General features: G+C 29.3%; 1 protein-coding gene across 1 annotated transcript in view; it reads left to right on the top strand.

Annotated features, from left to right (window-relative positions):
• Nucleotides 1–11,693: 11,693 nt before the first annotated feature.
• LOC135951934 (fibronectin type-III domain-containing protein 3A-like) overlaps nt 11,694–13,289 on the top strand; it is a 387,209-nt gene continuing 385,613 nt past the window's right edge. Inside the window, exon 1 of the mRNA XM_065501687.1 lies at nt 11,694–12,164. The gene's annotated coding sequence lies outside the window, so the exon portion shown is untranslated. The remainder of the gene's footprint in view (nt 12,165–13,289) is intronic.

The raw sequence follows: 13,289 nt of genomic DNA, 5'->3' as shown, positions 1-13,289 counted from the left end.
GGCAGTTTGGAGGATTTGACTCTCTTGGTACGAATACCACATTATTGTTCATTTACCATTCAAGACCTTGCCAAATCAGTCCAAAAATAAGTGGACACATTAAGAAGTCGTATGAATGGAAGCATCCTCTTTTGTAAACATTTCTTGAGTTAAATTTCGGTATTTATAGAGCCAAACTGCATATTGCTTGCCATGCCAAGAACTTTTTGGGAAAATTTTCTGTTTTTGTGTCCTAAACTTTTCTACAACATTCCCTCGAGCATCAGCAACATAAAAATATTGACCCGGAAGCTGTGAAATTTTCCAGAACATACGTTTTGTCATCCATTATGCGGCAGGTAAATTTTTTTTATAAAATTTGACTTCAATTATCGAGCTCTGTCTTTGGCCTCTAAATTTTTTAGCAGAGTTCCTGTCAGTTTTTAAACATTGTATGTTTTTAAACCTGCATTGGCTTTAACTTTTCTTACCAAATAGTCCGAGTACTGAGCTAACCGGACTGCTTTCCTACCGGATGTGTTGGGAGCTCTTTTGAAAATGCTTTCTATTTATTGTCTTTAGAAACATCATGTGGACCAGTCCTTCTACCTGAACCAGGTATCCTGTCAACCGACAAGTTCTCCCGATACTGTTTAATAATATTGGAATCAGTTTGAGGGCAGACCTCTACCTTGTAGGGTAAATGGCCTCCATATTATTGCTTCGAACACTTTTGTCGAAATTTTTCTTTGAACATTTTGCATAAATATGGTTGAAATTCGTTACTTCTACAATCACACGATCTTGGGGGCTAATTCTGTGGATCGATTATGAATGGCAACTGAACTTCAGTTGCGTTGCCAAAGGGAAACCACAAATTTATGATAGCTGCCAGTTGCCATTTGTAATCCCATTTAGGCAACTGACAATGTAACTGAAGTTCGGATGATATCCATAAGCGATTCACTGATCAACTAAATAGGAGAGCACACGACTAGCAAATGCAATAATTGAATCGTTTTACCGGCTGTGTGGCATGTAGCACCGACTTACTGAAGCCACATGTCGTCCACATCAATATCATCCAATTTAGACAGAAATAACTGTGTTATAATGTCGCCCTGTCGAGCAATCACAGCAGGACCAGCCTCATTTTCCCCATGATGCTTCCAGCTCAAAATCCGCTCGAAACAATGGATGCATTTGTTTTTCGAAAATCACTTGTAGTTTCTCTGAACTTGGAATTAACAAAGAAATCAAGGTGAAAAAGTGCTTTACCGCTTTGGATAATGTTGATTAAAAAACCGGCATCCACTTGTTCATGTTCAACGAATCCATTTAACCCCTTGTGGACCAAGACCTTAAATCGTTGAAAAAATTTTATTTTTTTATGAAATATTGAAAATAAGGACTTCAGAATGTTATTTACAAAATTTTAACTTTGTGGAGGACCTGCAAGGAACCGAACGGGACCTTCATGGATTCAAAAGGGACCTGGTACCGTTGGGTCCGCATCAGACAAAAGATAAAAAAACTCATAGAATTTTGTTTAAATTTTATTAATATATTGATTAGTTTTGTAACTTTTATAACATTTTCTAATACAAGTCTATTTTATGGTATTTTACGAAATAGTATATTTTACCATTACAACATAAATGAACATCACAATGAGAACATGAAATAATTCACTGTTATTCTGGGAAGCGAGTTTGCTAATAGGCAAAAAAATATATTATTCCAAAGACGATAGTTTACTTCAAAGTACTTTTGGGCAAAACGGGTCAAAATATGTTTTTTTTTTTTCATTTTGTAAGCTTATTATTGCTCTGGTACTTATAAGTACCGTCGGTCGACAAAGGGTTAATGAACTCTCTTTGCTGAGCAGGCTCATTAGGCTTCAGTTCTAATGTCAATTGAAATTTGTTAATATAAAGAGAGCTTCTTGAAATTTGCCATTCTTATCCATGACGCCAATTTGAAGTTCCTGGACTTTCACATTCACTCCCAGCCACTGCTTTGTTTTAGCAAGTACATTTTTTTATTTTTACCATCACCAATTAAGCAAATATTCCTGGAATTTTTTAATTGCTTTCTTATTGAGTGCATATTTTGTACGAAACTTTTGAAATTTCCAAATATTTGATTTTTTTTATACTTTTCCTGATGGAAAAAGTTTTTTAAAAAAAACATTTCTGTTTCAATAAAATTTCCACTTTATTTTTTTAAAATAAAATTTCCTTTTAATTTGTCCAAAGTAAATTCTTAAATTAAAAATGATTAATTCGTAGTAGTAATAAAATAGATTTATTTTCTATGTTTTTTTTTTCTTCTACTTTGTTTGCTACGGAAAATGATTTTTAATTTTGCTCAAGACCTTTTCAATAAAAACTACAATATAAAGTTTTTTTCTGGTTCCTAGAAAAATTTCACAGTTTATGGATTTTACACAAGTGTATGTTGCTGTTTTTTCCTCTTTCAGTTTTGCCCACAATAACGAACAAACAAAACAAGTGTTGAAAAAAAAAACTTTAGTAATCAAATGTAATTAATCATTTTCAACAACAAAAACCAAAAAAAATGGCCAACAAAAAGTAAAAGAAGATTTAGCATAAAAAAAAGTACTTTACAGTTAAGTACTTTTTGTTGAACGAAATAATGAACTATACATTAAAAAGGGGTGAAGAGTTAGATGAAAATATAACAAAGGGAAAGCAAATAAAAGAATTCAAAAGCAGTTTTAAATGTTTAAATATCTTTTAAAGCTTTACAGATTTTTTCACCTAAAAGTACTTTTTTTTAATGCTTGTTTAGTACCTTTTAAATTCCCCCTAACCTTGCTGCAATTCACAATTGTTTTTCTAAGTATTTAATTGTGTTTTTAAATGTTATTTTTTCTTCAGTATTTTTTTTTTTTTTGCTTTCAGTTCATTGTGTTTTTGTTACATGACCGTTAAGTAAATGTTTTCATATTTCATTTTAATTATTTGCAATAAATTTTAATACATGTGTACTAAGTACACAATTCATCTACTCTCAAAATATATAAATAGAAACAAAGTGAACACAAAACAAAATTTATAATGATTTTTAGTTTTTGCGTTGGCACTTCATCATCTTCATCAGCACCACCGTAGTCGTCAATCACCCACCACCACCACCACCAATACTGAACAACAACAAATAAAAAAGGAAAAAAAACTGTGTCAGTTATTCAGTATACAAGTTACAGGGCACAGTAGGGTCGTGGAGTGTAAAATAAAGACGAGAGATATGGTTAGATGTTTGTTTTTTTAATAGCGAACGTGACCAGAATATTGAAAATTGTATTTATAATTGTCAACATAGATTACCTCTTAACTCAACTCTTGTTGATAAAATTGGCCTATTAAATTCAATAATATCAGATTCATTATGATATCGTGGAATATCGTCGCAAATCGGTTGTTGTGGCAGTAACTGATTCTCTAACATTGTTTTCACATAGTTTTTTTTACTTATACATTCTCTCCACTTAAGTTTTTGAAAACTGAGTTAGGTCTTTCAAAAGAGAGTTTCCGATATATGTGTGTATCTATCTATGGTGCGAAAAAATGACATTTAGGATAGGTTAGGTTCACAAGTATGAAAAGAAGAAAATAAAGAGGAGAAGAGAGCGAGAAGTAAAATAAGAGGGAGGACAATACTTTAAGTAAGAGTAGAGTTTATAAAATAATTTATAGAAGTTAGAGGAGAGAAGAACTCAAAGAGAGCAGACCATCATGCGAAAGATACCAGGCCGCTATGAGGTGCTATTTGCATGTCTGGTCTTATTAACCAGCTGTTTATTCTAATAAAGGCACCTTCCCAGATAATTGGAAGAGGTTGTTAAAGGAGGGTTTCCCTAAGAACCTGGCGCGCAGATCACTCAGTGCCGCACAATTGCAAAAGATTTGTAAAATGGTCTCTCATTTAAAATGGACTCATCATTTTGACAACTCCTACAGAAATCAAGGCTCCTCTTCTCGCCAAGTTATCAGCAATACAATTGCCTTCATTATTTGATTACAGCTTTACTGTCAGTATATATACGAATATCTCTACCAAATATCCTGTAATATCTGAGCCAGTTGGCCGGTATCCTAATGGCCGATACAACGGCCTGAAGTTTCCCAAATTCTGAAATGTAGGCAGCTCTATTCCCTTTCTTGGACCTGATAGCCCCATTAAACCATCATCAGATTCCATACTGGACGAGATTGAAAAACCGAAGTTCATCAGACATTTAGGATACCTTAAAACATTGAACTTTAGGATCATCTGCAGTAAAGCTCTGATTTGAAAATCGCTTCTTCTTATTTTCCCGTCGAAAACTGCGCTGACAGACAAATTGTTTTGATGAATGAAAAGCACTTCTCGCTTATTGTTGACACATTGAGCTGCTTATAAATGCTATGATTTCTAAAGTTCCAGTGATCCACCGATCGCAATTCTCAAGAGTGTTGATTGTTTTCTCTGCAGTTTTGCAATGTTATATGAAATACATATGGCATTGGCTTTATAACAGCCTTATACACGATAACCATGTAGACTAGGGCTGACCTTGGACCAAGGAGCCAGTTCATTTGAAAAGCCTTTAGTTTTAAATTAGTCACTATTGATTCAATACTGTGGATCTATGTTAGACGGCGTTGGTCCTGTGTCGGCGTGTCCCAAAATTTTAATTTGCCGCCAATTGTCCTGAAAAGCGTTGCGAACCCCAAAAAAAAAACAGTTTGACATCCGACAGTTTAGGGTTAGTAAAAATGGATCATTAAACGGAAGACTTGAATTCAGAGATATTGGATCATTTGCTGATGGTAAAAAGAGTTGCAAAAACATAGCAGTGCATGAGAGTGAATATTAAAGTCCAGGAATATTCATACGGCGTCATGGACAAGAATGGCAAATTTCAAGAAGCTTTATACAACATATACTCACTGAAGATATGCGGCTTCATGTTAAAAAATTTCTATTGACACAAGAACTAAAGTCTAATGACCCAACTCAGAGAAGAGAGTTCGTTAAATGGATTCGTTGAACATCAACAAGTAGAAGCTGATTTTTCGACCTACATTATCCTAAGCGATGTAGCACCTTTTCACTTTGATGACTTCGCATTTGGAGTTCATAGAACCCACAAGTGCATCAACTGTTTCGTGAGGATTTTGGGTTGGAGGTATCATGGGACCATAGTTCTTCGAAAATTAGGTTAGTGAAGCATTGATTGGTGACATTATAACAGAGTTCTATCTAACTAAGTTGGATGATATTGAAGTGGACGACATATGGTTTCACCAATACGTTCCCAAGTGATTACTACATGAGGCATTTCCTGGTCGTTTACTCTCTCGATTCGATGTCCAGGATTACCACTGAAGGTCTGTAACAACAACTCCATAAAGGAGGAAATTCAACTCAGCATCAACAAAATTCAGTCACATTTATATAAAATGGTCATGAAAATTTCGACCAAAGAGTGCTGGTAATCAGCAATGGAGTGTATTCCATTTACCCGATGTGCTATTCCATTATTAACCCTATGCTGTCTGTCTTCTTATGTTTTCATACAAAAATTACACTATGAAGCTGTTTTCTATTTCATTTAAATCTTTTTCAAATTGTTAATGTTTGTAACATTTTGCAAAATTTTGTTTGTTTTTTTTTTCATTTTAAAGACTTTTTGTTTATTTATTATTTTAGTTTAGGTTTAGTTAGCTTGTAAAGCTTTTCAGCAATATTTATGTGCAAATGATACAATTTCCACAACATTAAGTCACTTAGCAACATTTATCTTTTTAGGGAATTTTAAGGCACTTAAAAGCATCTTTAAAACAGTTTGTTGAAAGAATAAAATGTTTATAAAATTTAAAAATAAAACAACTAAATGTGCAATATTCACCTGTGCTGAATCGCCACCAAATTAAAGTTAAATTAAGATAAATCCCAATAAGCATTTTTACTGGAATTCAAGTTGAAAGCAAGTGTAATTCAAGCCTTGAGTTATAGTCAAGCAATTTAATTACAGTTGTATTACACTTTATTTCAATAGCATTATCCAGTGAAAGGGAAACATAAATTCAAATCATATGTTTTTTATTTGAGTCAAATTCCAACAAAATGTTCAAGTGCTTGAATTTTTTGGGGCTTTGGTGCTTATTGGGATATTTAAAATTATTTTTGGAGGGAAACATTTCGGTGAAAAATTTATTAAGTCAAGGATTTTTGCTTATATCTCAGCCATTAGTGGGCCGATTTTCTCAATTTTAAATAGCAACCTAAGGAGTGATATCGGAAAAACCTTAACACACGTTTTTCCTTAAAACTTTTAACCCAAGTATTATTTGATTTTTTTGATCAAGTTACCTTTGAAAAGTATTTCAGTTACTACTTTTAATGTCAGTTATGTTCATTTCTTGTTAATCTGATTAAAATGAGTGACGCGAAAAAAGTGCTTACTAAAATTATTAAATATTTTCAATAAAACCCAACTTGGACCTACAAAAAGTTGGCCAAACAATTATAGGTCTGCCATAAAACTGATTCCAAAGTTATTAAACAGATAGAAAACCTGGTTCAGATAGAAGGAATGGTCCATATGCTGTTTGTTTCTAAAGCCAATTAATAGAAAGCATTTTCAAAAGAGCTCCCAACACATCCGGTAGAAAAGCAGTCCGGTTAGCTCAGTACTCGAACTATTTGGTACGAAAAGTTAAAGTCAATGCAGGTTTAAAAACATACAAGGCTCAAAAAATTTCTGAAAGGAACACTGCTAAAAATTTAGAGGCCATAGACAGAGCAAGGAAATTCAAGTCAAATTTTATAAAAAAAAAAACATAATTGCTGCAAATGGATGACGAAACGTATGTTCCGGGTCAATATTTTTATGTTGCTGATGATCGAGGGAACGTTGTTGAAATGTTTACAACCCAAAAGCAGAAAATTTTCCCAAAAAGTTCTTGGTATGGCAAGCAATATGCAGTTGCGGCAAAAGAAGCAAAACATTTGTTACAAAGGGCTCTATAAATATCGAAATTTACATCAAGGAATGTTTACAAAAGAAGATTCTTACATTCACTTATTTTTGGCCTGATTTGGCAGCCTGTCATAATGAATCCTCCAAACTGCCTGGAGCTAAGGCCAGTGGAGAGATATTAGGCTCTTGTTAAAAGAGAATTGAAGAGCACAGGAAAGGTTTCCAAAATTGTGGTAGATTTTAAACGGACAAAGTGACAGAATGCTGTATATAAACCTTAATGGAAGTGTTTCCGGAAAAGGTTCATAAATTCATCACTATTGATTAGAACTATAAACAAATTATTTTTTTTCAATCAAATGTATGTTAAGATTTTTTCGATTTCACTCCTTAAGCTGGATTATAGCGAATATATTATATGCATTTTAAAAGATTCTAACCTAAAAAAAGTCTGCAGTACTTTAAGAGCGAACTTGTTCAAAAAATAATTTCTTCTTCCATTTTTTAGTTACAATTTCTAACTACAGAATGCCTTCCTTTATGAGATGTTCTTCCTCTCTAAGTTTTTAATGTACATAGCTGTTTGCTGTTATAATTTTTTATTTAAAAATAGAACTACATACAACAAAATGTTAATAATATATACAATAATAAAGGAGAACCTCTAAAACTTACACAAAATTGTTATGGAAAGCAACAGGAAAAGAGAGTGGGGAGAGAGAGTGTAGGAATAGTCCAAAACATGCTTAAATATAATTTACTCAGGGAAGGCAAGGTTAGAATTTAGAAATTGACCACTTGGGTAGGGGTCATCAATACTTAGCTTCGACAATGATGCGCTATTGAGCTTTTCAACTTGTCCATTTTGCATTGAAGAAGACCTGTTTTAATAAAGATGTGATTTATCTTTTCTTCAGCTCAATAAGTCTTGAAATCTTCACTCGTAGAAGCTGCACCAAGATCTGAGATGATTTACAATGTGTTGCAGAAGAAGTCTATATTTCAGTGAAACTATAGAGATGTACAGACTGATGATCAAATGGGCAATTCCACAAGAATGACTACCACGAGTGAAAATACAAAAACTATTCAAGCATTTTTTAAAGATGATTTGAATAGGATAACTAGTGAATGAAATTAAAAGTAAACATAGCTGCTTTCACGATTCGCAAATTCTCGCATATTTCTACATGTACCTCAAAATTACTTCCGTTTTATGTCACGTACGATATACCCGTATTTCCCTCGATATTTTAGACAACCTTCGTGAGAAGGGTATATATAAGTTTGTCATTCCGTTTGCAATTTCTACATTTTTCATTTCCGACCCTATAAAGTATATATATTCTGGATCCTTATAGATAGCGGAGTCGATTAAGTCATGTCCGTCTGTCTGTCTGTCCGTCTGTTAGTTGAAATCAATTTTCTGAAGACCCCAGATATCTTCGGGATCCAAATCTTCAATAATTCTGTCAGACATGCTTTCGAGAAGTTTGCTATTTAAAATCAGCAAAATCCGTCCATAAATAACGGAGATATGAGCAAAAAACCGGGACAACCTCGATTTTTGACCTATTTTTGATCTATATATGGATTACTAAGTCATTAATATAGACAATATGGATATCTAATGATAGATATTTCAAAGTCCATTGCAACGATGTAGATAAGGCTATAGTAAGTTGGACCTACAATGGGTAAAAATCGGGAAAAATATTTTTTGATCCGAATTTTGTTTTGTCATAAATCTTTTTTCCAAAAAAAAAAATTTTTAAAAAAATTTTAAAAAAAAATTAAAAAACAATTTCGAAAAAAAAAATTTGAAAAACAATTAAAAAAAAAATAAAATTTTGTTTACCTAAAAATATTTAAAAAAATTAATTTTAAAGTATAATTTGGTATATAAGATTCGGCACAGCCGAGTCATACTAATGTCAGTCGTACTAATGTCAGGTACTATGACATGGAATTGCCCATATGTATTACAGAGTTGTGTGAATTAATACTCGAGTATATATGTAGATATCTACTAAATCAGATACACATATATCAGATTATAAAATAGCTATTACTAAAATACTTCCATGTAATCCCATTAGTATACAGTTGTCATCATAACAAGCTTGTGCTAGATATTATCAGAATTTAAAATATTGTATTTTTATTATTTGCCATACCTGATGTTTTTTTTTAATAAAACATTGAAGCAGAAAATGGTCTACAAAAAACATATATTTTTACCGGATATTTTACATTCCAACACACAAGAAGATTATTTGTGAACATGATATTTATAAAATTTAACAAAAAAAAAATAAAAATAGTTTAATACAAATGTGTTTTCATATGTACTTTTACAAGTGTTATGGGATGTACATATGAAACCAGAAAAATAAAATTATAAAAATGTTAAAAACAGTTGTAAAATAAAGACAAGTGAACAATATATTTCTCCAAATATAAACAATATAATCAAAAGACAGTGAGAGACAATACATATGTATTCAGTTTTCAAAAATATGACATAAATTTATTAATTCAATTACAAATTGACTAGGTTTTCTATACAAATATAGTGAATGGGATGGGCCTTTTAAGGGGCAACCCACTTGCCCCCACTACAATTACGAACCCATTTCAACTCAAAAACACCACAGCTCTCACTGTTTAAAATTTCTAAAAGATATCTGCAATAGTTTACGAGCTGTCGAATTATTTCCAGAATAAAACATTGCTAAACCACTTAATTGGTTTTACCTGTAATATTTCTTCGAAGTTAGCTCAGACTTTCTTAAATAACTTTTTGTGTACTAACCAAATTTAGCTGATTTTTAATACCAAACTATTTAAGGCATTCATAAACATTCAGGATTAATTTCATTAAATATGGTTTAATATTTTGAGTATGACAGTGATTTACACACACATGACTTTTTTAAATAACTTTTTGTGTACTAACCCAATTTGGCTGATTTTCAATACCAAACTACTTAGGAGATTCATAAACATTTTGTATAAATTTCATTAAAATCGGTTGTGGATTTTGAGTATGACAGTGATTTACACACACATGATAAGAAGTTCCTATATAAACAGGAATTTACATGGGATAGAAATGAAATTAAAGCAAAAATTTTTAAGGTCTGCTGTTTTTCTATAAATCTGAAAACAATTCTAGATTTGTTGGCTGGGTAATTATTTCGTACATTTCTGTTTATGACTACATATACATATTTTGTAATAACTAAATAAAATTTAAAACAAAATATTGTACATATTCTCTGTTTATTATTTCTAGACTTTTTTTTTTGTTTTATGTGTGTTTTTTTTATATTTTAAATGTACAAACATTTTGATTCTTAAATTTATGTCTACTACAAAATTTGTTATAGGTTTTGCTGTTGTAGAGTATTTAAATTTTAAAATAAAAAGTGCGAGAACACTTTTTGCTAGGTGTCTTATTTTACTTATAGGGTGGGCTGGTTGTATTTATTATAAAATAAATAAAGAAGGTACCAAAAAAAACTTAAAATATTGAAATTTTGTTATTTATTTATTATATTTATATAGATTTATTTACTGTTCTAGATTTTATTCGATAGTACATAAAAAAATATAAAAATAAAATTGTGTTCCAGCATGACTACAATGGAAAAATGTGTTACGTAGAGATATATAATTTTAAGATTTAAAATAAAAAGATGTAAAATGACTTTTATTGAATTTTTTTTTCAAAATTAAGGCATTTTGAATTCCACTTTTTAAAAGGGCATGAGAAAAGAAGTCATGAATATTTATTTAATTATTTATTTTTTTTAACTCTTTTCTACTTACAGAGCATATTTAAAGGTTTAATTACAGGCTGGTAATTTATATAAAAGTGCAATAAATTAAAACGCTTAACATTCCGTGATAATTAAATATTTCTATTAAACAAACTTATTAAAAAAAAAGTGCAATAATTTTTTTAATTCAAACTTAACAAAGTATTAAACTTAACGGGAAATTATTATTTGTTTAATACTTTAATTCTTTATACGCTAACATTTTGTTAATAATAAAACGCCTGCCGCTTTGAATGTGTCTTTATTTTGGAGACATATATTCAACGAAAACTTCTAAACAATTCAAATTGAGACCAATTTAAATAAAACTTTAAATAATATTTAAAATATTAAATAAATAAAATTTATTACTAAAAATTTGAAAAATAATTAAAAATTCGTGTTTAAAATATGATAAAAAATATAAAACAAATATTTATTTAAAAAATTTATAAATAAATATTATTAAAAAAATCCAATAAATATTTTAAAATAAAAAAAATTTAATTAAAATTTTTTTTAAAAAATAATAAAAATTATTATAAAGAAAAATTAAAAAAAACTGAAATTTTTCTTAAGAAATATTAAAACTAATAATAAATAAATATTCTAAAAATAAATTAAAATAATTTAAAAAATTTTTTACAAAATATATTTTGTATATAATAAATATTACAAAAATTAGCTAAAAATTTTTAAATTTAATAAAACTAAAGACTTAAAATTATTGTTTAAAATAAAAAAATATTTAAATTTAAAAAAATAAATAAAAAATAATTTTTTTAAAACTTCAAAAAAAAAATAATTGAAAAAAATATATTAACAAAACAAAAATAATAAATATTACATATAAAAAATATTATAATATTGAAAATATTTAATTACAAATAATAAACAAGAATTTAGAAAAATCAAATTTAAACAAAATCTCAGCTTTAAACCCAGAAATTCATCATAAACGAAAAAACCCTAAGCAGTTTGAAAAACATTTTCTTTAAAAAAAAGTTGTATTTTCTTCTCTTTTAAAACTCAACCGCCAAACTTCCTTTTAAAGGCTTTATTTTTCTTTCTTATAAAAAAAGAAAAACAAACAAATTTATTCTCAAACTTATTTAACTTTGCCTCACTAACCTTCTAAAGGATTGTTTTGTTCTATAGTTTTTTTACTATTATTATAAAAAAAAGAAAAATAATAATATAAAACCGCTTAAAAATAATACTATAAAAAAAACTCTCAACTATAAAAAATCAGATATAAAAAACGCTTAAAGCTTTTTTTTGAAACAAACAACAAAACCCACAAATATTGCTGGAGTATAGAAAAAAAAATCTAAAAATAAATAAAAAAAAAATTTACTAATTACAAAGTAAGTACATTTAATTAATTTAATTATATATATACAGAATTTTTTGTAAAACTCAACTCACGTTTATTTAATAAAACAAAGTAGTAAAAAAAAATAAAAAAAAACTAGGGGGATTTTAAGCCATTTTACTTGAAATCTCATTTTAAAGCTCAGTTCTTAAACCACAAAATGTGTTTTATTTTAGCCATCAAAAGTAACAAAGGACCCCTTAAATGTGAACCATTTAATCAATAGGGAAAGCAAATATGACCCCTGGGGTATTTAAAAAACCTCCTTGAATATAACCTAGAAAAAAAACGCTTTTAAACATTAACACTTAAAGTTTTAGAGATCTTCTCTTTTTTTAAATTACTTCTACTGAGCTTCTTCCAACAACCACAGTAATTTAAAAATAATAATAAATAATAAATCAAGTCAAGGTTATTTTTGTTGCTGTTGTTATATGACATGGTATTTTATTATTAATGAAATAAAGTTAATAAATGTTTATTGTTTTATGTCTACTGCTACTTCTGCACACTTAACATGTACTCAGAAATATGAGTAAATATATAAATAAGCTGTCAACCATAATTTAAAATAACATAAAGAATTTTTAGCAAGACATGTTAAAAAAAATTTAAAAAATACTCCCCGAAGATTTGAAAATTTTGCCAAATGATTTGTGAAACATATTAAGGCTATTCATAGGCAGACAAAATAATGGCAGAAAATATGGCAACATGTTGCCAGAAGTCTCGGTATAAAATAGCAATAAATATGTTCTAATAAACATTCTAGTAAGTGATTTAGAGGTAGGCAACATGTTGCTGAAACATTGTAAGCAACAATTTCTAAATTAATTCCCGTTTTGATACTTTTTATTAGAAATATTGCTTAAAATAATAAATTAAACTTCTTACGCAGCAACATGTTGCCAGTAATTTTTTTTAACTTGTCATAAAATATTCATAAATATGTTTTAATAAATGAATCAATGAATAATTTAAAGTTCTGCAATATTTTGACAAGAAAATTTGTGTAACTTTTTTTATACTTATACAGATTTAATAAATATGATGAAATAAACCTTTCAATTAATGATTTGGGGGTTAGCAACATGTTGCCAGCAACATTTTTATAAAA

This window comes from Calliphora vicina, chromosome 2 (assembly GCF_958450345.1).
Source record: "Calliphora vicina chromosome 2, idCalVici1.1, whole genome shotgun sequence".
NCBI lineage: Eukaryota > Metazoa > Arthropoda > Insecta > Diptera > Calliphoridae > Calliphora > Calliphora vicina.
The sequence above is the reverse complement of the archived record's forward strand: the minus strand, read 5'-3'. Positions and strand labels throughout refer to the sequence as shown.